General features: G+C 48.4%; 1 pseudogene; it reads left to right on the top strand.

Annotated features, from left to right (window-relative positions):
• The window catches only part of LOC141155387 (protein transport protein Sec23A-like), a 75,358-nt pseudogene that overhangs the window by 8,160 nt on the left and 40,379 nt on the right, over positions 1 to 26,819 (top strand).

Raw genomic sequence — 26,819 nt, forward strand, 5'->3', positions numbered from 1 at the left:
AGCTTCTGCTGTTTCTTCCTATGACTGTTTCTCGTCTCTACTTCTTCTCTACTCCTAACCCTGCCTCAGCCCCGGGTTTATATAGGGGAAGTTCTTCCCCTCCCAAGACTGGGCAGGAGGTGTGGCATGCACAGGATCCCTGACCAAAGGACCTCCCACCTGCTCTCAGACATAACATTACATTACTGTGGGAAACCAGACCCCTGGGGTGCCACAAAAGCATAATAATTAATAGGAGCAAAATAAGAAAAAAAAATCATTATTTTACACAATAATGACTGAGTGGCAAAATACTTAACAAATATACATAGTGTCGTTCCCGAAATTCATAACTTTGGGCTGTTTTGTATCCAGAGCTAGAATTCAATGCATTTCTCCGAGGAACCAATTTCAATACTTTAGAACACTAAACCATTTGTATCTTTAATCCACGTTCACACACTCAGTATTTGATCAGTATTTTACATCAGTATTTGTAAGTCAAAACCAGGAGTGGAACAATCAGAGGAAAAGTATAATAGAAACACGTCACCACTTCTGCATTTATCACCCACTCCTGGTTTTGGCTTACAAATACTGATGTACAATCCTGACCAAATACTGAATGTGTGAACATGGCCTTACTATGTTTATCGACAAAATGTTTTGCTGCCCTCAATGTGTTGTTGCCTTTGTTTTGTATAGCTGTTCTCCTTTTCGTTTTACTATTTACCATTCACAGTTGAATGTGAAAAATTTAGGGGAACTTTTATGAATTTGAACGCTGAGTTTTTTTTAGTAAGGCCTCATTCACATGTTCATGATTAAACACGTATGTGAAAGAATGTTACCGGTGTCATCAGTGTTTTGGATCAATGTGTCATCCGTGAATGGTCCGTGTGTCTGTTTTTCCTATTATTGTGTCGTCAGTGTTTTTCTCGGATAGATACATAAATTACAAAGTTCCTCTTCTTGGTAAAGTTAAACAGACAGCACATGGTCGGTACAATGAGGTCATCCGTGCGCTGTACGGATTTTTCACAGACGTGTATTGCCTCCTTTCATCCGTGATACCGGAAGCAAATGGACATGTCTGTGAGTTTTGCATGGACACATCGTCTGTGAGAAAACACGGATATGTGAACTTCCCTATAGATTATAATGGTTACGTGTTGTATCCTTGAAAAAAGGCAGATACAACACGTATGTGCAACACTGACGTCTGAATAAGGCCTTAAAGGGGTTTTCCCATGAACAAAGGACATTTTAATCAATATAGTTTGGAATAATAAGTTCCACAATTGGATATGTTTAAATACAATGTTCCTGTGCTGAGATAATCTTATAAATGTGCCCCTGTTTAATGGCTGTGTCTGACCGGGTACAGAACATGGTCTGATCATACCACAGCTCCTGGGCAGAGGAGGAGGCAAAAGAGTATACAGACAGGACAGCCCGGGATCACAGCTGATTCTTCCTGTGAGGTAAAACATTGCTTACAACAGGCAGTGAATTGTTTTACCTCACAAAAAGAATCAGCTGTGATCCCGTGTCCAATCCAATTGTGGAACTTATTATTATTCAAAGATCTATTGATTAAAATGTTGATTAAGATTAATGTTGTTTATGGGAAAACCCGTTTAAGTAAAGGCTGACTGCAATGCTGAGTGCTTCATTGTAGGCCATTGTGGAAGTGGTAGAGATCAATAGGTTTGAACTAGAGGTCAGAAGCCCCCATAAACCAACCAACCACAGCATAATTTATATAAAAAGGCCTTTATTAAACTAATGGCAGATTAGAAGACTACAAACAACAAATACTAAAAACAGAACCTCACACCGTGAGGGACATCAGAATTCATAAACACCAATCAGGTTCCATGTACATAGGGAAACAATCTCCACATAGTGTGTTTTGGCCTGACAGTATTACAATTAAATATAAGTGTTAAATAGTACACGGCTCCTTTATGAGAGCTCCACCAAAATACATATATTTAGACATATCAGTGGCTGAAATATCATTTTCAACACATAATAAGCTGTATAACATACACAAAGTAGTCACCAAAAGACCATAATGTGGAGATATCTACCGCAGCCAAGGGCTGTACCGCAGGAGCACATGTAATGTTTGATGTCCCTTTACCCCTACGCACGTTTCGTATGCTGTACTTCCTCAGGGGGCGCGGTAAACCGGGGGAATGTCAGTTCTTGATTTACCCAAACCCAGCCAATCAGGGGATATATGCGACGCTTCTTCCTTGCGCTTCATGAACCAGAGACCGGAAGGCATCAGATATGGGAGGTGGTGCTGGGGCAGGATGCGCCGTAGACGACGAGGCAATACAGCGAGCATGGGACATTTCACATGACCTCTAGTTCAAACCTACCCTATTGATCTCTATTGCTAGTATACACAGCATCTAAAAATATTTCAGGAAATATTTTTGATTGTAACCTTGTGAAAGGAGGACTGAATTGAAAACATGAATTCAATAATTATGATGTGTGTCCAGTGGTGTACCGCCAATAGCGGCAGGCCACATGACAGCTATGGGGTCCGTAGGGGGCCCAGAGCCAGTACCATCTCCCACCCCGTTCCTTTCCCAGCATCACACTTTCATCCAGGATACCGATACAGTTGAAAACAATGATGCATCTGATGTGTCAGCGCAGCAGGCACGATGACGTCACTATAACGTGCCCGCTGTGCCGAGCAGTGCAGAGCTGCAGAAGACACACTGAGGAGACCGGAGCAGCGGGGAATGGGGAGAGGTGAGGATTTAATTTAATTTTTAGTCAAGTACTTATGGAGGCCATTATATTATATGGAGGGCAATGGAGGGCAATATGGGGACCATGATATTTTATGGAAGGCTATGTGGGACCCAGTATATTATATGGAAGACTATGTGGGGCCAATATATTACATGTAAGGCTATGTGGGGCCCATTATACAGTTTGGAAGGCTATGTAGGGGAGGGGGGCATTCTACGGTTTGGAGGGCTATGTGGAGGGGGCTATGTGGAGGGTAGGGGGGCATTACTGTTTGGAAGGCTATGTGGGGGGTGGCCATTATTTTGTTGCAGGGCTATGTGGGGGCCATTATACTATTTGGAGAACTATGTGAGGTCCATTATACTGTTTGGAGGGCTATATGGCAGCTATTATACTGTTTGAATGGCTACGTGGGAGCTATTATATTGTTGGAGGGCTTTGTGGGGAGTATTAAACTGTTTGGAGAGCTAGCAGGGGCCATTATACAGTGTGGAGGTTTGTTTGGGGTCTGTCATTCTCTGTGGGGGCCATGATATTGTTTGGATTGCTGTGTTGGGGTCACAGTTGGGGCATCATACTGTATTGGGGTCACCATACTTTTCCGGGTGGATATGTAGCACCCTGAGGATTCGGCTGCTACAGGGGTATTGCACCTCAACCCAGAGGTGTGATATTCCACTCCCGGGTAAGGATGGAGTGTGGAACTGAGCTCAGAAAGCTGCATGCACTACACACATCCCATTTCCGAGGAACAGACCAACGGTACTCCCACTTAGAAATGTGCAGGTACGACCGAGTCTGTTCCTGGCTGGAGTGGGAGGGGGGTGGTACATCCCAGTAGTGTAGGGGCAGATAGGGGGAGCAGCCTGGGTAAAGTTAGGAGCTCATTGGGTGCTGGTCACCTGAGCTCACACATAGAGGGAGTATTTAAGGTGGGCACCATCTAAGATCAGGGTCAGTCTGTGAGAAGTCTTTGCAGAGGAGAGGAAGAGAGCAGAAGAGCAGAGCAGCCCCAGCCCAAGAGTGAGAGAGGAGAGCAAGAAAGACCCAGAGGGGGAGACAGAAGGAACTCTGAGAACCCAAGTACAACCCTAGGGTGAAGAGTTGGCAACAGGGTACCGGATCCCAAACTGGTGGGGGCTAAAGCATACCTCAGCCAGAGACCGGAGGCCGTGGGCAGGATCTGCCACGGCCACCCACCACATCCACCCTGAAGGCAAACCACGTGTAGGGTCAGGGAACCCAAGGCCAAGGGTCTCCCAACAGAAGGCCCGAGGGAGCTGGACCTAGGTGGATCCCTGGTGGGGACGGCCAGAAGAAAGGACAAGAAGGAGGGCTCAGGGACACGCTCCGGACTTGCTTGGGGGTTGGCTGAATCCAGGACCTGGTGGACGCAGCACGGCTCGGGTGGTCACTCAAGGCCGGAGTGACCGGAATATCTGCAGTAAGTAAACACCCTGAACTGCACAACCCGACTCTGTCTTTAATTATCATCTACGCTGCACCACCACAACCCCCATCCTCTGCACCTGACCCCCTGAGGCCATACCCCTCCCGTTGGGGGTTATACTATCTAAAGCTGCACCAACACCATCAGCCTCAGCGGACCCTGCTGCAGCGGCGGCCGTAGTGACCGCAATCCAACGGGTGGCGTAGTCGACATAACGAACTTTGTAACATCTGTAGGACTGCCACATACTCTGAGCTTGACACCCTGGGCACGGACCGGGTCACAGCCACTCGGAGACTACAACCCCCATCTGATCCGGCTCCGGGTATTCCCCTAAAGAATATGGCCCAGGGGGCGCGTCAACTTTGGCGTAGTCGGCAGGATTACGTGCCCACAACAACCGGGTACTGCGTGCCTGAAGAAAAGAACAAGTTTACCTCAAAAAGAAGTCTCCCGCCGGTCCCGGAGGGTCCCCGCCATCGGACTCCATCACAGATCGATTCCCGCCGGTTGTCCGCCATTAACAGCTTTTTCCCGCCATCTGCAGAGTTTCCCGCCACTGGGAGACGATTCCCGCCATTTCCGAAGATTTCCCGCCTTGGAAGAGCGGACGCCATTATGGGCGTGCCAGAGGGTGGCAAGAGGCCGCCTCCCATCGTGGGCCAGGACCGAAAATGGCGCCAAAAGTGGAAACCGCCCCCACCAACAGAGACTGTGATGCTAGAGGTGTCTGTCAGCGTGAAAGAACTGCCCCTGGAGCTGACAATCACCAAGTGGCCCCGGGACCGCCCTCGAAGTGGGAGGACTGAGAAGAAGAGAGCAAAGATGGGTGTCGCCTGGAGCAGTCTGGAGAGAGCGCACCCGGAGACAAGAAGCCTGGAGCAGAGTCCAGAAGAAGCTTACCCGGAGATGGAAGAAGAGCAGAGCAGCACCGGCCCGCTGGCCAGGAGCCTGCTGGAGACAACGGAAGGAGAGCAGAGCAGCACCGACCCATTGGTCAGGAGCCTGCTAGAAGCAACAACCCCACTAGGCTTAGTGGAGGTCCTGGCACAGCTCCCCCGAGATCGGGAGTGTGCACAGACCGCGCTGGAGGGCCTCGCACGGAGGATGGCCCGGGTGCAGCGAGAGACGTTAGCGGAGTGGAGCCGTGAGATGGCCCAGCAGACAAGAACCTGTCAGCGGAGCACGCCACCCGAGACGAGGAGACAGACCGCCTCTGAGGATGGCGCAGGAGGACTGAAGGCCGGAGACGGCGCCGAGAAGGGAGCCGAACGAAAGGAGGCAGGTAAAGGGGACGTCTCTACCCCAAACCGGGAAACCGCGCACCTGCCCCAGCTCCCCGTCGCAGAGCCCGAAGTATCCCCTGCCGTGCCCGTCGCTGCAACGTCACCGCCGCAGACTAGGCCTCAAACGGGAGCCGCGACCCCTGTGACGTCATACGCCTCGACCCCGAGCGTGACCAAGCAGGAAGTACCATCGGCCTGGTCGCAAGGCCTAGTACCCCCGGGCGCCGCAATACCAACAGCGCCCCCTACCTCCGCGGAGCCACCGGCCTGGTCGCAGGGCCAAGTAGCCCAGGGCGCCGCCGTCCTTACGGTGCCCTTCACTTTCCAGGTGCCCCAGGCCTGGCCGCAAGGCCTGGGCAACCCGGGCGCCACCACCACCGCGCCCATAAAACCAAGAGTGCCGCATCTGGGAGAAGATCTGTTCGCCCAACATACGTGCCCGGACGGGTCTGAAGCTAAAGTTAATCACAAAGAAAGAGCAGGAGGACGTCGTCGTTGAGTACAGCGGAGTAGAAGCTGTATATAGTTGCCTGTCGGGGCACAGTGAACCGTTGCTGCTAATATAGTCCCCGTTGGGACCAGAGAATTGAACTGTTACCCGTATTTCCCTTAATCCCTCTGACCGAGGACTGAGAGCGGTCATCCCTTTCCTAAATACCTGGCCGAGGACTGAGAGCGGCCATATCCCCTTGTATATAGTTGCGCTTCCTAAAGCGCCCCCTACCGGTTTTATAGGAAGACCATTTTTCTAGAGAAACTGTTGCACTTTTCCTGGGCACACGTTGCACAGTGTCCGGAGGAGGAGCTAGAAGCAAGAGAAGTCTACGAGAATGTTATTTATGAAAAAAGTTTTATTGCTGATATATATGTTTTATATGTTTTTATTATGTTGTTTATGCAAAAATTGTATGTTTTGGTGTTTTTATATCTTACAGCCCGAGGACGTGCTGTGATTTACCAGGGGGGAATGTAGCACCCTGAGGATTCGGCTGCTACAGGGGTATTGCACCTCAACCCAGAGGTGTGATATTCCACTCCCGGGTAAGGATGGAGTGTGGAACTGAGCTCAGAAAGCTGCATGCACTACACACATCCCATTTCCGAGGAACAGACCAACGGTACTCCCACTTAGAAATGTGCAGGTACGACCGAGTCTGTTCCTGGCTGGAGTGGGAGGGGGGTGGTACATCCCAGTAGTGTAGGGGCAGATAGGGGGAGCAGCCTGGGTAAAGTTAGGAGCTCATTGGGTGCTGGTCACCTGAGCTCACACATAGAGGGAGTATTTAAGGTGGGCACCATCTAAGATCAGGGTCAGTCTGTGAGAAGTCTTTGCAGAGGAGAGGAAGAGAGCAGAAGAGCAGAGCAGCCCCAGCCCAAGAGTGAGAGAGGAGAGCAAGAAAGACCCAGAGGGGGAGACAGAAGGAACTCTGAGAACCCAAGTACAACCCTAGGGTGAAGAGTTGGCAACAGGGTACCGGATCCCAAACTGGTGGGGGCTAAAGCATACCTCAGCCAGAGACCGGAGGCCGTGGGCAGGATCTGCCACGGCCACCCACCACATCCACCCTGAAGGCAAACCACGTGTAGGGTCAGGGAACCCAAGGCCAAGGGTCTCCCAACAGAAGGCCCGAGGGAGCTGGACCTAGGTGGATCCCTGGTGGGGACGGCCAGAAGAAAGGACAAGAAGGAGGGCTCAGGGACACGCTCCGGACTTGCTTGGGGGTTGGCTGAATCCAGGACCTGGTGGACGCAGCACGGCTCGGGTGGTCACTCAAGGCCGGAGTGACCGGAATATCTGCAGTAAGTAAACACCCTGAACTGCACAACCCGACTCTGTCTTTAATTATCATCTACGCTGCACCACCACAACCCCCATCCTCTGCACCTGACCCCCTGAGGCCATACCCCTCCCGTTGGGGGTTATACTATCTAAAGCTGCACCAACACCATCAGCCTCAGCGGACCCTGCTGCAGCGGCGGCCGTAGTGACCGCAATCCAACGGGTGGCGTAGTCGACATAACGAACTTTGTAACATCTGTAGGACTGCCACATACTCTGAGCTTGACACCCTGGGCACGGACCGGGTCACAGCCACTCGGAGACTACAACCCCCATCTGATCCGGCTCCGGGTATTCCCCTAAAGAATATGGCCCAGGGGGCGCGTCAGATACAGCAGGGTCATCATACTGTGCATCTGGAGCGTGCTGTGTGGGAATTCGCTGTGTGGGTATCATATTGTGTTTGGGGGTACTTTTATTGGCATCATAATTTAAGGAGGCAATGAAAGGGGAATCTAGAATCTAGGGCTTCAAAAGGAGGAAAATTACTCTGTAAGGGCTGCAGAGTTGTGAGGTATGCTCTTCTGTGCCTCACCAAATTTTTTATTTTTTTGGGGTGGATTAGAACTTCTCTTATAGGGCCCCATTATTTCTATGTACGCCCCTGTGTGTGTCCTAATATTTATGTCCATATAGTGTATAACTCTACTGAACATTTATATACCTTAAACACTATATATGCAGGAATTCCTAACATGCTTTTACTATCCCTCAGATATGATTTAAGAACAGGCAAAATGTAGTTTCTTATGGAAGACTGGGTCTGGTTGTGCATAGTGAAAGCGGATCTGTCAGCAATTGACATTACACTTTTACATTATTAGATATTTTAAGTCTGATACTTACTTTTTAAATCTATTTCAGACTGGCTTAATAATTCTGATGAGTAATTTATGAGTCCAGCTGTAGAGTGAAATAGCTAATGAGTACAAGCATATGTGACTCGCCCCCTGGGCCGTGGGGCACCCGGAACCGGGCTTCTGTGCGAAGCTGGGGGTAGTAGTGGCAACCCGATCCCGTGGCTCAGGGTGGTCAAACCACATGCTGTGGCAGTCTATTTATAGAGTTATGAATGTCCGTCTACGCCACCCGTGGATTGCGGTCAGAGATAACCGCTGCTGCAAGGCAGACCGCTGAGGCTGGTGTTGGTGTGCAGCACAGGGGTAGGATAACTCCCCACAGGAAGAGTGTAGCCTCAGGGCAGCGTATGTGAATGCTGGGGGTGATAGTGCAGGCCGCAATAGTAAGAGTTCAGAGTCCGCTTCAAACAGTCCAGGGTCTTTATTGTAGGTATTATTAATGACGCAACAGGAGTACCGGGTAGGAATGGGCCTGGGTATCTGAGAGCATTCGGGCGAGCCCCACTGGTCAGGGTGAGTGTGTAGGCCTACCGTTCTCTCTATGCTCTTCCTGACTATCCCCCTTTTCGTGGTGTAGTAGCCCACGTCCCTGAGCTGGCCGTGTACTCCTCGCCTGTATGGCTTGCGACTTGGGCCTTGGGTACCTTTTGCTTCTCCTTGCTGTACTGGTCCCTCTGTGTGGTGGAGCCTCCAGGCTTCTTAGGCCAAGGGACCTGAAATCCCTCGCAGGTTGGTTCTCTGCTGCTGGGCTTGCAACCCTGACAGCCTCGGACCCCAATGTCCGGTTGTGTGCTTCTAACAGCCAGGACCGGCACTCGTCCCTGGCTTGCAGTTTCTCCTCTGCCTCACGGACTCCTCGGCTACAGCTGAACTGTCCCTCCTTCTCTGGGACTAGTCTCAGTCCTGAGCTAGGTCGTCCAGTTCTCTCTAACCCTGCCCCCAGTTCCAGCTTATATAGGGGCAGCCAGCTCCCCCTACTGGCCTGGGACAGGAGGTGTTGTATGCTAATTGTCCCTGACCAGGGAACCTCCCTCCTCCTCTCAGACACAGCCTTGAATATTTGTGGCATCCAGGCCTGGCGTGACACATTCCCCCCTAGTAAAGTTTAGTACTCCGGGACTAAGCCTTTTTGGCCAAAAACAAACAGGGTAACCTATGCACGACCATAAACACAACATTAATACATGGCAACAAACAAAACACAATTGAGTTCTTTAGGTCACAGTGTGGTCTGTGACCGGGTGTCCATATCACCAACAAAAGGAGAGGGTCACAGTATGATCCGTGACCGGGTGTCCATTTCACCAACACAACGGGAGCCTTAACCAGGTGGGGGTCTGTCCTTGCCCCGAGTCCTTGACAGTCTTTATTCATTCCTTTGCTAAGGCTCCGAACATATTTTACAAGGAAGTCCCGGTTACTCAAAGTTCATAACCTGTTAGTCCATATAGTCAACTGAAAGAAACTGAAACACATAATTACTGGTCATGCAATTAACTGTTTAAACATTTGACAACTATTTATAAGGGTTATTTACAGTTCTTTAATACACTCTATATTCTCCAGCGAGCGGGTATCTGCCCCCTAGTGCTCCGGCTTGACCTGCGTAACCCACTGTCTGGTGGTGGTCTAACCTGGCTTTCCCCACTATCATTTAGGGTACAGCTACTAGCTGGGTTTTCAGGTAGTGCAGGCAGCTGTCTGCGGGTCCTTTGACTTACCGCAGGCATGGCAGGCTCACTGTCAACAGAGGGTTGACTCTCCTGGGCTGCTGGCATGGGTTCTTCTGCCTCTGGGGCTGCTTGTTCTCCTTGTTCTTCCTGCTCTCCTGTAGGCTCCGGCTGGGATGGCTGAAGGAAGTGTAGGACGGGTACCACTATTGCGTCGTTTATTCGAGTCCAGGTCCGGGGGAACTCTCCGAGAACGGTGCTGACCATTTCTTCCTTGTCCACTGCGGGCTCAAGGTCATCTTGATCTTCACTTGGCTCTGCAGTTGCTCGGGGCACCTTTTTAGGTGGTCTCTGGAGATGGTGCTAGTAGTTTCTCCTCCGTCCTTGGTAATTACACATACCTTCGGGTTGTTGTGGTCGGACTGCAGTACTGTGTACGGGTCACTCTCCCACTGGTCATCCAGCTTGTGAAGCCTTCTCTTCCGCTTCAGGACTTGCTCACCAGGTTCCAGGGGACCAGCAGGGGCGTGTTCGTTGAAGAGCCTCTCCTGCTTTTCTCTCGCTTGAGCCAGACTCCTCTCCACACTCTCCTGTACCTTCTTGTACTGTAGCCTCCGTTCCGTATCCCAGTCCGCATCTGGGGATGTGTCCTCGGGTGTCAGGACTCCCATCTCCAGGTCTACCAGCAGCTTACCTGGTCTTGCTCGCATCAGGTAAGCCGGGGTGCAATTTGTAGCATTCACCGGGATATGGTTGTATAAGTCAATCAGGTCAGGCTGCGTTCTTCCAGGGGCAACGTCTTGAGGAGATCAATGACGATATTATTCATTTTCTCACACAGCCCGTTGGTTTGCGGGTGGTAAGGCGTTGTCCGAATCTTCCTACAGCCGAATCAAACGCCGTAATCTGTCAAGACCTGTTCCGGATACCCGTGTGGACGGCAGAAGTGTTGTTGGAAGGCTCTGGCCGCCGTTTGGGCTGTCAAGTCTTTAACCGGGACCACCACCAAGAACTGGGAGTAATGGTCCACAATCGTGAGGGCATAGATGTAGCCGGACCGGCTTGGAGCCAACTTCACATGGTCCAGAGCTACCAGCTCAAGAGGCTGTCTGGTGACGATGGGCCTCAAGGGTGTCTTCTGGCTAGTACGGTCCTTCCTTCTGAGGTGACATGGGCCGCAGTCCCTGCACCACTTCTCTATGGCCCCTCTCATACCGACCCAGTAGAACCGCTCTCTCAGTAGGAACTCCAGTTTCTTCCACCCGAAGTGTCCCGCTCTGTCATGGTAGGCCTCCAGGACCATTGCTGCATCTCGTCTTGGGACCAGTACCTGCCAGGTCAGCTCGTGCATCCGGTGGTTGACAAGCCTTCTGCACAGCTTACTTTCGTAGAGGAATAGCCTGCTTTTCTCCTTCCATAACTGCTTGACTTCCTCGGGAGCGTCCGGGCCAGGGCTAGCGTCTGCCTGGGTTGACATGTCTTTCACCAGGCATATTGCAGGGTTACTATCTTGTGTTTCAGCCCAGCCGTGGTGGGGTAAGGGGTTGAACATGACGGTGGTTAGGTCTTTGTCTCTTACCCGGTGAGAATACTGAGTGGCCCCATACCAGTGGAACGCAGGGAGCTCTACTTCCTCCAGCTCTTCCGAATCCTCTTCTCCTTCGGGTAGGTGGGGCATTCTTGATAGGGCGTCTGCGTTGGTGTTGGTTCTGCCCGCCCGGTACTTGATTGTGAAGTCATAATTTGATAGCTGGGCCATCCACCGCTGTTCTAGGGCACCTAGTCTTGCATTGTCCAGGTGTGTCAGTGGGTTGTTGTCCGTGTACACAATGAACTTTGCGGAGGCCAGGTAATGCTTAAACCATTCTGTGACGGCCCACACCACTGCCAAGAATTCTAGCTTGAAGGAGCTGTAATTCTCCGGGTTTCTTTCAGTGGGCCTCAGCTTCCGGCTGGCATACGCTATCACTTGTTCCCTGCCCTGTTGGTTTTGGGACAGTACGGCTCCTAGCCCCACATTACTGGCATCGGTGTGAAGGATAAAAGGCTGCCATAATCAGGGTAGGCCAGGATCTCATTCCCCGTGAAGGCCATCTTCAGCTGGCGGAAGGACTCCTGTTCCGGCTTGTCCCACTTGAAGGGTGGCTTCTGACTTCTGGATTTAGACTGGCCTATCAGGAGGTCCTGCATTGGAGCTGCCATCTTTGTGAACCCGGGGATGAACCTTTCGTAGTAGCCTACCAACCCGAGGAACTGCCTAACTTCTTGGCCAGCTCTTGATTACTGTGACCTTGTCGGGGTCGGGGGCTACTCCTTCTGCACTCACCACGTGTCCTAGGTACTGTTCCTTCGGCTTTAACAGATGGCACTTGGAGGGTTTCACTTTCATGCCAAAGCCTGCCAGGGCCTCGAACACCTCGGCCAGGTGCTTTAGATGGTCCTCGTAAGTCTTCGAATAGACAATCACGTCGTCCAGGTAAAGGAGGACCGTCTCGAAGTTTCGGTGCCCTAGACAGCATTCCATCAGCCTTTGGAAGGTCCCGGGTGCGTTGCAGAGCCTGAATGGCATACAGTTAAACTCGCTTAATCCCATCGGGGTGGTGAAGGCGGTCTTCTCCTTGTCAGCCTCTGCCACAGGAACCTGCCAGGACCCGCTAGTATGGTCCAAAGTAGAGAAGAAATTAGCTGATTTTAGTGCGGTCAAAGACTGCTCTATCCTAGGTAACGGGTACGCGTCTTTATGGGTGATACGATTGACCTTTCTATAGTCCACGCACATTCTCATGGTACAGTCTTTCTTTTTTAACAAAACTAAGGGAGCTGCCCAGGGGCTACAGCTATCTCTAATGACCCCAGCTTCTTTCATTTCTCTCAGCATGCCCTTTGCGTTCTGATAATGTGCAGGGGGTACAGGTCTATGTCTCTCTTTTATTGGTGGGTGGCTCCCCTTGGGGATGTGGTGTTCCATTCCCTTTACTCGGCCGAAGTCTAGCGGGTGCTTACTAAAGATTCTCTCGTACTCCTGAACCACCCGGAAGACTCCTTGTTTTTGGTGCAGGGGAGTAGAGTCAGCACCCACATGGAGTTTCTGGCACCAGTCCTCCTTGTGTTTCTGGGAGCCATTACCCTCCACCGGGGAAGATGGAGGCAAGGGTTCCACCACCCTGATAGCACTGTGTTCAACGGCAAACAATTTGGCTAGTGTAGCGTACCGGGGCAGGTGTACTTCCCTTTCCCCAATGTTTAAGATCCGGACGGGCACCCTTCCATGGCGGACAGCAGGCCCACCATTTTGACACCCCCCGGGCTGTCAAAATGGTGGGCCTGCTGTCTGAGTTCACGGGTTCTACCATGGCTTGGTAGTCTCTCCCTCTTAACCCGATTGCAGTCCGACACCAGATCATCATTTCACTTTTGGGAGGCATGGCAAGGGGGAACGGGTCGCTCATCCTCACGCTACCGATCCCACCACCAGACAGTTCTACCTGTTGCTGTCTCATCAGGGCTCTTATCTCTTTCTGGAGGACCCTCTGTTGACTGAAGCTCGCATTCATCGCCACCTGCTGCAAAATTACAATTACTTCTGAAAGACAGTTTTCAATCACATTAGTACCCAAGGTTATTTTAGGGTGACTATCTCGACGGTCAATGTCCACAATGATCACTCCCTGTGCCGGCAGTTCAACCTTACCAATCTTGATGGTCATCTCTCTGAACCCCACCTGCGGCACGGGTTGGCTATTGCTGGCGATCATGCTTAAGTCATCGTCTGGATAACGGGTTATATCAGCGTCACTCCAGTACCGCTTGAAAAGTACTTAGGGGATGGTAGTCACTTGAGACCCGGTGTCCAGCAGTGCACTCATGGGAATACCGTCCAGCACTACGGTTAAGACCGGGCGTCCCCCCACTTAATTATCGCGCCAATTAGACGGGCCTGGTGACCTTATGCCTGGGGGTTGGCCCTCTGCCCCAGGTCGGACCCATTTAAAGTACAGTACCTGGCTATGTGTCCTGGCTGGCTGCAACAGCGGCAAATCGGCTGTCCATCCTCAGTGTAACGGTCGGCGGGTCTCACTCTGAACGACGGGATCCTCCTTTGTTGACACCACGGGACATCCTCCGGACTGGAAGCCAGCTTGATTGGTCCTGACGGGTCCATCTGTAACGACTGTATGGTCCTGGTCAATGCAGCAACACTCTTTGTTAATTCCTAGACCTGATGGTGCAGGTTTGCAGGCTGGGATGGATTTAGGGCCTGTGCATCAGCCCCCACAAGGTCTGCGGGGCAGGGCGCCGCCCCCTGGTGGTAAGTGATGGCAGGGCGCCGGGAAGCTACAGCGCCACCTGGTGCGGGTTCTTGGAGAACCCGGATGGCCCTATCTTTGAACTGTGCAAAAGTCAAATCGGCGTTCTGTAGGGCCATGAGGTGCAGTTGAGTCCTCTGGGTGCTGGACAGCAGACCTTCTATGAACTGGTCAGTCAACAGTTTATCGGTGTCTTGCACGCTGCCAGGGTCAGTTTGTTTAATTGCTCCCAGGGCTTCTTGCAGGTTTAAGGCATAGTCTCTGATACTATCTTGGGCTCGCTGCTTACAGCCATAGAACCGCATTTTGATTTCTGCTGAGGTACGGGTGTCAAAGGGGTCCCGTAAATGGGTCAGAACCCCCTTACAGTCCTTTTCTCTTCAGCTGTCCAAGACTTTACCTCCCGCTGGGCCGCACCAATTAACTGCCCTATCAGTATGCTTACTTTTTGTTCTTCTGTCAGGGGATAAACTTTGAATAAGCTATACAGTCTTTCTTTAAAGTCGCCCAAGGTATGCGACTCGACGGCATACTGTGGCAGCCAGGCCGTTCCGGGGATATAGGGCATGGAAAACGGCATCACAGCTGCAGCGGCTACGCTGGTGATAGAGGGTCCCTCCGCGTCCGACATCTTCCTCCCACCTAGTTAACCGTGGCCTACCTTCCGACGATCCTCTTCTGTAGGCCGCGGTTCCGCTAGCGCTGCTCTGGGCGAGGACCTTGCGTCGCGTCCTGGTGACGTCAGCGTCGCTCTCTCCTTCCAGGACCTTGCGCAGCGTCTCAGCGTAGGGCGGAGCTTCAAGTCTCGCGCGTTTTTGACGTCCACGCCCCTCTTCTTCCCGCGCAGCGTCCCGAAGATGGCGTCCGATGGCGGGAAAACGGCTGAAGATGGCGGGAAACGGCTCCGAATGGCGGGAAACTTCACTCAGGTAAGTATAAAATCTTTTTCAGCCACGCAATACCCGTTTGTGGCGGATTGGTCACAATCCTGCCGACTACGCCAAAACTGACTCGCTCCCTGGGCCGTGGGGCACCTGGAACCGGGCTTCTGTGCGAAGCTGGGGTTAGTAGTGGCAACCCGATCCCGTGACTCATGCTGTGGCAGTCTATTTATAGAGTTATGAATGTCCGACTACGCCACCCATGGATTGCGGTCAGAGATAACCGCTGCTGCAAGGCAGACCGCTGAGGCTGGTGTTGGTGTGCAGCACAGGGATAGGATAACTCCCCACAGGAAGAGTGTAGCCTCAGGGCAGCGTATGTGAATGCTAGGGGTGATAGTGCAGGCCGCAATAGTAAGAGTTCAGAGTCCGCTTCAAACAGTCCAGGGTCTTTATTGTAGGTATTATTAATGACCCAACAGGAGTACCGGGTAGGAATGGGCCTGGGTATCTGAGAGCATTCGGGCGAGCCCCACTGGTCAGGGTGAGTGTGTAGGCCTACCGTTCTCTCTATGCTCTTGCTGACTATCCCCCTTTTCGTGGTGTAATAGCCCACGTCCCTGAGCTGGCCGTGTACTCCTCGCCTGTATGGCTTGCGACTTGGGCCTTGGGTACCTTTTGCTTCTCCTTGCTGTACTGGTCCCTCTGTGTGGCGGAGACTCCAGGCTGGACCTGAAATCCCTCGCGGGTTGGTTCTCTGCTGCTGGGCTTGCAACCCTGACAGCCTCGGACCCCAATGTCCGGTTGTGTGCTTCTCTCAGCCAGGACCGGCTCTCGTCGCCTCTGTCCCTGGCTTGCAGTTTCTCCTCTGCCTCACGGACTCCTCGGCTACAGCTGAACTGTCCCTCCTTCTCTGGGACTAGTCTCAGTCCTGAGCTTGGTCGTCCAGTTCTCTCTAACCCGGCCCCCAGTTCCAGCTTATATAGGGGCAGCCAGCTCCCCCTACTGGCCTGGGACAGGAGGTGCTGTATGCTAATTGTCCCTGACCAGGGAACCTCCCTCCTGCTCTCAGACACAGCCTTGAATATTTGTGGCATCCAGGCCTGGGGTGACACATATGCACACTCCACCCACCCAACCTGACAGACAACTGCAGCTTGTACTTAGCAGTGTGAGATTTCAGCAGCAGCAGATGGACACGGTCAGTCAGGTTCAGTGGGCAGAGAACATATTAAACTTTCATAAAAGATTATGCAGCCGTTCTGGCATACATCATCTTATAACGTTTAGGTAATCTATTCAGTAATGTATGCAGTTTTGTATTAGGAAATCTGGTGATGGATCTGCTTGTCAAGTGCTCACTAGGTGAGGTGGATCCTCGAAGACCAAGGTCCGGGTGGTCATACAATGCTGCTCACCATTATTGGCACCCATTCATTTTTTCATAGACTGTACAATATTTTCAGAAATAAATGGAAATATACCAAAGTTATGTTCTCAGGATTTTTTAATTAGTGGTTCTAAGTAATGCAACAATAAAACATTGTTTTTCAACTTCCATGTTGCAATTTCAAAGAAGAAACTGAATAAACAGCTTTTGCAGCAATAAAAGCATCCCTAATTAATACTTGGTTGCATCCCCTTTGGCATTGCTGACAGCCTCCAAATGTTTCTTGTAGCCATCTATCAGCTTCTTGCACTTCCCAGCTGGAATTTTTTCCCACTCCTCCTTTGCAGTTTGTTCAACTCTTGAATGTTTGCAGGGATCTTTTTCCCAATGGCAGATTTCAGCTCACCACAGATTTTTAATGGGATTGAAGTTGGGACTCATTTCTGGCCATTTTAAAACAATCCATTTTTTCCTTTTCAACCATTCCTATGTACTTTTGGATGTTTGCTTTGGGTCATTGTCTTGCTGGAGGACCCATGACCAAGTTTTCTTATACTGGGTAGGACATTTCATTCTAAAATGTCTTGATAATTATCTGATTTCATGATTCCTGTGATACAGTCAAGGCCTCCAATACCAGACACAACAAAGCAACCCCACAGCATTATGGATCCTCCACCATGCTAGACTGTTGGTAATGTGTTCTATTCCTTATAAGCTTCCCATTGCTCCATCTGTAAACAAACTGTTGCTTTGCATTGACAAAAAGCTCTATTTTTGTTTCATCTGTCCACAGAACATTTTTCCAGAAGGATTGTGCTTTGTCAAGGTACTCTTTGGCAAAGATCGGTCGTTCCTTTTTATGCCTTTTCTTCAGCTATGGTTTCTTCTTTGCTCTTCGCTCATAAAGCTCTGCTCAGTTTAGTGTGCGGCGTATGTTACTTGTTGAAACCACGACCCCAGACCGTTCCAGGTTGGTCTTCAGGTCTTTGGATGTTTGACATGGTGTTTTTTTTCCACCATTCGCACCAACCTTCAAAGACAGCTCGTCAATTTTCCTTTTTCCCCCACGTCCAGAGAGGTTCTTGACGGTTCCATGCTTGGCAAACTTAATAACATTGCGCACTGTTGAAACTGGGATACCAAGGTCGTTGGAGATGGCCTTATATCCTTTGGAAGTTTTGTGTTTGCTAATAATAGCAGTTCTGATGTCTTCAAACAGCTCCATTGTCTTCACCATTGTGACAAAGGAAAGGACCTACCATTTTTAAAACACTGAAGTCATCATTCATTGGCTAATTCATGTCACATGGGCACCGACAATTAATCACAGGTAAATCTCACTTGTGATTTTCCATAGGCGAGTGTTTCCATACTAAATTAATGTAAAGGGTGGCAATACCAGTGACACAGCAAGCTTTAGGTTTTCCTATCTTCCCTCCCATTGGTTTTTGTTTTAAATTATTGTTTATCATTTGCTCTTTTGTATTAAACACGAGTCTGTATACAAAAATACTGTTTCACTTGATTCATTTTTTTCAGGAGGTATTCCACATTATGTACTTAAACTTCATGGGTGCCAATAACGATGAGCAGGACTGTAGGGGTCACAGGCATCAGTGCAGCAGGCAGTTGAAACACGCAGGAAATGCAGACAGATAGCAGAGGTACTGGAAGCCACAGGCAGAGAGGAGACATCCTGGTGAACGCAGACAGCAGATGCCATAGAAGACTTTGAACAAGTAACAGAGGTTCTGGAAGCTGCAGGCAGACAGGAGACATCCTGGAGACCAGAGACAGGGAGCTGTGCATAGACAAAGTAAAATTCTTAATACCAAGACACAGGGTGTGTTTATTGGTAGGCCTTATATAGGCCTAGGAAATTCAACACATGGGAGCACGTCAGGATACTTGCAAAGCTCAACATGCAGAACAAGAAAGTTTAGCGCATCTGGGGTGTAGGAAGCAGAGTCCAGACTTGGGACAGGTGTGTGACACTGTTTTAAAGAAGCCCTCCCATGAAGTTTTTTTTTTAACTAAATCTGTGTATGTAGTGTAGTTTGTGTGCTAATATACTCACCTAAAGCCACCTTCTCTGGCCTCCAGCGCCGTTCCGCTCCTATTCTCAGTGATGTTACTGCTCTGCAAGCTCTCCGGCTCACATTGAGCTCTGCGTGACACGGAAGTGGCTTTTACAATGTAAGCCTATGGAGTGTCAGAATGCTTCCTTTATAAAAGAGAGTTCTGTCTCATACATAGAGATGGAATAAGCCGGAGAGTCTGAAGTATGAAGTGACGTCGCTGAGAAGAGGAGCAGAACGGATCTGTAAGCTGAATACCGCAGAAGGTGGCGATTGGCGACATCACTGAGAAGAGGAGCAGAATGCAATTGGAAGCTGGGGAAGGTGGCGATAGGCGAGTATATTAATACACTCACACTACATTACCTGCATATATACACACATTTAGTAAAAAAATTAACAGGAGTGCATCTTTAATATACACTGTATATGTAATGTATCAAGTTTCTTGAAAACTCATTCATGCAAATAAATGATTCCTTGTTTTTACAGCCTGTATTGCTCGATAGCACCAGCATTCTACCAGATAGGATCCTTCTGATGGACACATTTTTCCAGATCCTTATTTATCATGGTGAGGTAAGTTTGACTCTTGTCATATGCAGTATTGGAATATTTTTGCATCTATCAGTTTTGTGTTTAATTCATATTGTTAATATTTTTGGTTAACTTATTCTCCTTGTCCTGGTTTAATCAAGACTATTGCACAGTGGAGGAAAGCAGGCTATCAAGATATGTCTGAGTTTGAGAATTTCCGACATTTGCTTCAGGCCCCTGTTGATGATGGACAGGAGATCCTTTACTCTCGTTTCCACATGCCTCGTTACGTTGATACAGAACATGGAGGAAGCCAAGTAAGTGCTGATATAAATATAAGGCTTTAACAGGGAGAAATACACTAAAATGAGTTGTCTGGGCACATGATATTAATGATCATAGAAGGTGGGTGGTCCAACTTAAGGCACCCCCACCGATCAGCTCTTTTAAGGTCAGGCCGAAGCCAGATGCAGACATAGAAAGGAGTTGAACATATCAACTACATTCAATGTGTAGAACGTGCTTTGAGGTTCTGAAGATAAATTCCTAGTAGCTGATAACAGCTGATTACTGGGGGTGCTGGAAAGTGGACCCCCATCCTTCTGATATGGAGGACCTATTCATAGATGAGCAATACCATATTCCCAGACATCTCCTTTAAGGACCTACAGTCATCTAAGTTTTCATAACATTGTAAAGGCAGTCACATTGCATGGGCAATTACTCCTCACTCTATACCAGGAACAGGCCCCTACTTTTTCATAGCCTACTTTTGATATCATTTTCATTGCTGAAGTGCAAGGCGAGGGGTGGAGGTGCCATCACTTAGTGTGCGTTATGGGGATGTTCACAGAGACTTTGTGTGTGGCAGAAAAATCCGGTATGTTTTTGTTTTTTTTTAGAGAAATCAATATTCCATGTATTTTTTGGATAAGATTTTCAGATCTAACTCAGTTTTTGAAGTGATTTGAAGATAGTTTTAAGCATTTTTGCAAGGTTCCTACATGTTTTTTTGCATCCTTTTGACTTGACAATGTCAGGTTTGGAGTGGATTTTGACAGCTGTATGAAGCGCATAGTCTGCAGCTATCATTGCGTCCAGGATAAAAGTGGGACTCACCGATAGAGAATAGACCACAATTCCAGCCTCTGTTGCTTCACTCCAGCCTCCAGTCTCCATCTGGACTGTGTTGGTAAAGAGGCCTTCAAGAAGCAATGTCACATTGGTCCTACTCCAAGGATTGATGTAAGTTGTGGGGTGGCATAATGTGTCTTCATGCTCCTGCCACACTTCTTTTGGGATTTTGGACATTGTAAATCTGCTCCTCTATCCATTTACACAATGACCTTGATGGACCAACATACAGTATATGTTATGACTTCACTGTTTATCAGGTAGACAATGAACTTACTAGCACAATTTTCAAATGAATCTATATGGCATTTGATGCGCCCCCTGGGCCGCGCGTGTGTGGGGATACCCGGAACCGGACCTGTTGCGGATGCTGGGGGTTGTAGTCCTCGTGTGGCGGGGACCCGGTCCCATGGCTCAGGGTGGTCAATTCAAATGGCGGTCTATATACCGAATGTCCGACTACGCCACCCGTGGATTGTGGTCAGAATGAACCGCCGCTGCAGGGCAGACCGCTGAGGCTGGTGTTGGGAGGGCAGCGGAGGATAGTATAACTCCCCATGGGAAGAGTATAGCCTCAGGGCAGCAAGTGCAGATGTTGGGGGTGATGGTGCGCGGGAGCAGCAGTAACGACACAGAGTCCTGTAATGCAGTCTAGGGTATTTACTCACAGTTCTTTATCCACGTTACTACAGCTGGTCATAACGTCCCTCGTCGCACTGTGCTCACCAGGTGAGGGGCTCGGCCTACTCCCAGATAACTTTGGAGCGTTTCACAGGACCCCCTTTGTGTGTCCTTTCTCTGGCCTGTCATACCCTCCAGTGACCTCGCTTCTGTCCGGCTGCCTCGGGCCTTCTCTGGTAAACCTTGGCGCCAGTTTCCCTGACCCTATATGGTGCCTTCCTAGCGGGTGTAGCGAGGGGCTGAAACACATGAAATGTCACAGCCTCCGGTTTCTAGCTGAGGGTAGTTCCCCGCCTCCACTAGTTTCGGGGACCATTTTCCCCCTTTGGCCTGACCCCCCTACGCAGGTAGATTCGGGCATGCGGTGACGACTCGCCGGTCCACACCCCTGGGGTCCCTTCGTTCCTTGTTCCTGGAGCCTCCTCCTCTTCTCTTCCTTCCTTCTCCTTCCTTCTGCTTCCTCCAGGCTCCGGCCTCTCTCTTAGGCCTGCCTGCGGAGCAGAGCCCATGCAGAGCCTCGGCTCCACCTCCTGCTCTCTCTTCTCCTCTGTCTGAACTGACTCTCTAAACTAAGATGGTGCCCACCTTTTATACCTCCCTCTAGGTGCAACCAGGAACAGCCCTCTCCCTCCTATGCACTACAGGGTCCCCCCTTCCTCGGTGTTCCCTCCCCCCACTCCAGCCAGGGACAGGGACTGTCGTGCTCTACTTGGAGCATATCGGTCGCCCTGCCCCCTGGAAATGTGGTGTAATGCATGCAGGTGTCAGGGTCCTGATCCACACTCCATCCTTACCTGGAAGTGAGATATCGCACATCTGGATGAGGTGCAATACCTCTGTAGCAACCGAGCCCTCGGGGTGCTACACATTCACATATGAGCAGTACTGTTTTGTGTACTTAAGCCTCAAAATTGTTTTATTACAATTGTATTTTCTTACCCAATTAAAAAAAGGAACCTGTTGCTTGGAGACACATTATTGCTGATTGTTAAACCTCTTTTGGATACAAATTTACAGCCATTTTCTATATTTGTGTAAGGACAGGATCTGTATGTAAAATCAAGAAATGTTTCCTAATTACATCCACTACCTGATAGTAGTTACAACTGTATTGTGTCAGAAAAAAACACTGTTTTATTTCCTTTATAATTCTTAAGACTCCAATCCCTATAACGGTCACAAGTACTGTGTCTTATTTTTGGAATCATTCACCTGTTTTGCTGGAGCAAGGATTTTTTTCAGAATATCCATGTGCTCCCGGCCAGGAATCAATCCCAGCACATTCCGATTCACAAATGTCAGAATTTGTATAAAATACACAAACTTGTATATATTCTCCTACTGGAAGATTGCATAAAACATGATCTACGTGACAACTGGTGCCGGCAAAAAGCCGGGTCCCACTGTCTGTTCTTCTCTGATGGCACTGCTGGACATCTTCAGATTTTTACGGGATATAAGCAATCATAATGTGTTTTTCACCTGCTACACTAAGTTTTCTAGGCTGACCACTGCGCCTATGGTTACCAAATTCTTGGTGCTTCTTCAAAAGAGCTTGATCCGCACATTCTTAAACCTGACTCTTTTGAAATCTTTGCCTGGGAGAGATCTTAAGTACAAAGCAAGGCGTACCCCTCTAAAACAACCGGATCATATTGGATCTCAACTGGGACCTTACCCTTATATCTACTGTTTTACTCTAAATCATATGATCCTAATTTTATGCTTTTATCCTTTTATTGTTAACTCTCATTTATATCTAATAAACTAATCTTTTTAATTATATGCATTGACCAACTTAAATTCAGCGCACTTATTTTATCAGTGAGAGATCTTCCCCAATCCCGGTCCTTAGTGCAGCGCAAATTTACCTATTTACATATCTACTTTGGGATCCTTTTGGCTCCATCTGGACAAGTAGTGGCTCTTGTTCTGAATTTGCAGCCAGCCTAATCGACCACCTACCAGCGCCACTGTCTTTTTATATTCTCCTGCATTTACTTTTTAACCACCACAGAGGCAGCACAGTAGGTTTATACTAATCCTTCTTCTCTCCACAAACCCTTGTGTAAAACAATGGCAGACCTCTGGAGCGACAGGAAATCACGCATCCTGAATATCCAAAAATGTTTCTACATACCACATCACCAACAATCTTGTCCACCAGACAATGACAAAATGAATAATATTAAGGAATCTCTTAAAACACTAGAACAACTCCTTTTAAAAGAAATGAGAGACCTATGGGAAATAGCTACGCTGGAACGATATTTAGCACATGATAGCATTCCACGAGGCCTAATTGTCTCAAAACCCCTATCAGGCAATAGAGGTGACCCAGCCACCCTATTGGAATGGGAACATATGTTCAAAATGTTCTCCCAACAAGCAGTAAAATTCATCATCGACAAAAGGAGAAAACAAGTAATGGAAAGTAAAATAAAAATAGCCGAACTCTTTAATGAAATAAAACCGTATCAGGATTTCCCTGAGGTGATTCGCCTATCCACTAACATCAGGGATCAGATTAACAAGAAGGAAAAAGACATCATTGACAAGAAATGCCGTAAATTCGGTAGAGATGCCATTCCAACTAACAAGCGATACTGTGAAAAAGAAAATAATAGATATGAAATCATTGATGAGGTAGGAGCCACCAGCCCTACCTCAGAGGACAGATTCTCCACCTATCCTATTTCAGAAGGGGAATCCGCTCTGACTCACCATTCTAACATCGATACACCCCACCATCAACCTACCCCCACACCTAATACCCCCAATCCTCCAATTAATAACACTATCACTATCCCCACCGACCCCCATTAGCACCCAGAATAAATTTGATCTCCTCAATGATTATGGCGAAACCCCCCCGACTGACTCACATACATGTAACCGCTCTCAAAACCCCACAACACTTTGTGTTGAAACCACTGGTAATCCTCCTCAAGTCAGAAAAAGAACCAGCAGATCAAATTTTTATCAGGTGGCCACAAAAAAAGATCCAAAAGAGGCACCAGGGGGGGAGGGGAAACTCGCCAAAAAGAAAAAACAATCCGAGAAGATAAGTGAACAAAAGACCCTAAACAAAGGTATCTTTAATTTAAGTCAATATTCACTAAAACAGAACGAAATCTCCCTGCTGAACAAAGGCCTTAAATATGCCCCATCCTCCAAATTTCAGAAATTCCAAGCATTTATTGGCATAAAACAGTTTACGCGCAAACTATCAATTAAAAAACATTTCTTGAAAAAGTATCACCAAGCTAAATACACACAATGGATAAAAAGGTATTTCCCTACAATTTCAGCACAGCTACCGCTAGTCCTATCTGACACAGACTTGTCAGCCAGAGCTTCCTGCTGCACCCCCCTCTGGAATTCTACACCAAGACAGGTACCTAGCCAATACTATACAGCCAGCCAATAGTGACCACTGACCACTCCGCCTATAATAATACAACTACCACCTTAGCTTACTGACGCCGACCCTCTGGCATAGCCTGAGCGTCCTGCTGCAGCCAGAGCCTCGTATTGCATCCATCTAACGGGTACTACTATCAGAAACCCCAACTATCCTGAGACATCCCTGAGACCTCTCTGGACCACCCCTGCAAACCTACCTGGCAGGTAACTCCATTGGTATATCACTGACCACTGGTCATCCACTCACCCACCCCCAAAAAAAAACCCTAACCAGCTTGTCTTCATCCCAGGTACCACTACCTTTAACCTCACTCCGCCTACCACAAGGAGCCATCAATCAAGTCTCCTAAAATCAACCACTCATATTGAGCACCTTGACAACTTGAAAAGCAAGACACTATCCAACTATCCATTTACTTATTTTTTATTTATTATTTATTAATACCTTTTTATCCATTGTGTGTATTTAGCTTGGTGATACTTAACACCAATATTGAGCTTGGTGATACTTAACACCAATTTTTAAACTATTCCCTTATTTTACACGCAATTTTATATCGCCTGTGTATCTCAATAAAAGTCTAATTCTTTTAACCAAGCATCTCTCCCCTTCTTTCTCCAATCTCACTACCATTAGCGCGAATTTATATCTTTACATTTTTACCTTGACTTAGTTCAAACTCGGACATTCGTGGTTCCCTGTCCACAAATTCGCTGCCATTGCTAGTGACTAGCTTTACAGCGCCTCCTACACCCAATACCATTTCTTGAAAAAGGAACCAATTATAGAAAATTACGGCACAGGCAAACTAAATGAGGCTTATGTGCACACCGAACTGAAAAATAAATCCAACTTCAACCCCCTAAATGAGTATTCAGAAGCCCTATTGAGTTTTCAAAAAAATATTATCACTGACATACGCCACATAAGTAATAAAAAATGTGCAAAATTTAAGAACAACCTGACAACATCAGAATATAAAGCCATACGACAATTTCAGAACAACAAACAGATTGTCATAAGACCAGCCGACAAAGGTGGTGGCATTGTACTTCTGGACTCGATCCAATACCAAAACGAAGCTTCCAGAATCCTGAACGATACACGCACCTATAAAATTCTACAACATGACCCCACCGTCACATATTCACTTGAGCTAAAGAAACTCACATTAAAGAGACTGCACTCCGGTTATATAAATAAAAAGGAGTTCAAATACATCAATATCCCCCACCCGAAAACTGCCGTCTTTTATTATCTACCCAAGATTCACAAATCACTTTGTAACCCCCCAGGAAGACCTATTATATCAGGCATACAGTGCCTTACTTCCAACTTATCCAGATTTATAGACCACCACCTCCAAGACATTGTTCCGAAACTTCCATCATATCTCAAGGACAGAAAACACGTCCTACAATTACTAAATAAAATAGTATGGAGGGATAATTATATTCTAGGCACCCTAGACATAACCTCACTGTATACTGTTATACAGCACGACAAAGGCTGTGAAGCATCAGCACATTTTTTAGAGACCCTGAGCCAGACCCCACCAGAACAAATCTCGTTACTAAAGGATTGTATGCATTTCATTCTGACCCACAACTTTTTTCTACATGAGGGGCACTACTACACCCAGCAATGGGGCACTGCTATGGGGACCAGGTTCGCACCTAGCTACGCAAACCTTTAAGTGGGCAGATGGGAACAATCGACCATCTGCCCCTGGTCTTCTGGCAAAGATTTATCGATGACATCCTATTTATTTGGTCAGGAGACCAAATCTCACTTAATCATTTTCTGGCAGATATCAATAATAATGACTTTCACCTTGAATTCACATCCCATACCAGCCCTAACCAAATTAATTTCTTGGACCTAAATATATATATAGACCAAGGACAAATACAGACCCGTACCTATTCAAAACCCACGGATGCAAACAGCTTCATTCCATTGAACAGCTGCCATTTACCTCAATGGTTATTAAACATACCCCGCAGCCAATATACCAGACTTCACCGCAATTGTTCACATCCTCAGGATTTTGAAATGGAGGCAGATATTCTCACAAATAAATTCTTAGAGAAAGGCTATCAAGCTTCCTTTCTGGAATCAACAAAAACTATAGTCCAGAAAACCCCCAGGAATCAGTTATTAGTGGATAAGAGTACTAACTCCCATCCTGCACGTAAAGAAACCAATATATGTGGCACCCCAGGGGTCTGGTTGCCACAGTAATAGAAGTATTATGTCTGGGAGCAAGTGGGAGGTTTCTCTTGTCAGGAGCCCTAAGCATGCAACACTGCCCGCCCAGACCTGGGAGGGGAGGAATCTGCCCTTATAAACTGGGTCTGGGGCGGGATTAGGTCAGAGAGTCCCAGACAGAGACGCAGTCAGGTCTGGAGGACAGCAGACACAGGGAAAGCAAGAACTAGGAGCTCTGTAGGAGCAGGAGCGAGTGCCAGAGGCTGGAAGCTAGAAAGCTCGCCTTGGCTGAAGACACTAAACC

Source organism: Phyllobates terribilis, unplaced genomic scaffold, assembly GCF_046119375.1.
Source record: "Phyllobates terribilis strain yellow unplaced genomic scaffold, ASM4611937v1 Scaffold_7__3_contigs__length_470593459, whole genome shotgun sequence".
In the NCBI taxonomy this organism is placed as follows: Eukaryota; Metazoa; Chordata; class Amphibia; order Anura; family Dendrobatidae; genus Phyllobates; species Phyllobates terribilis.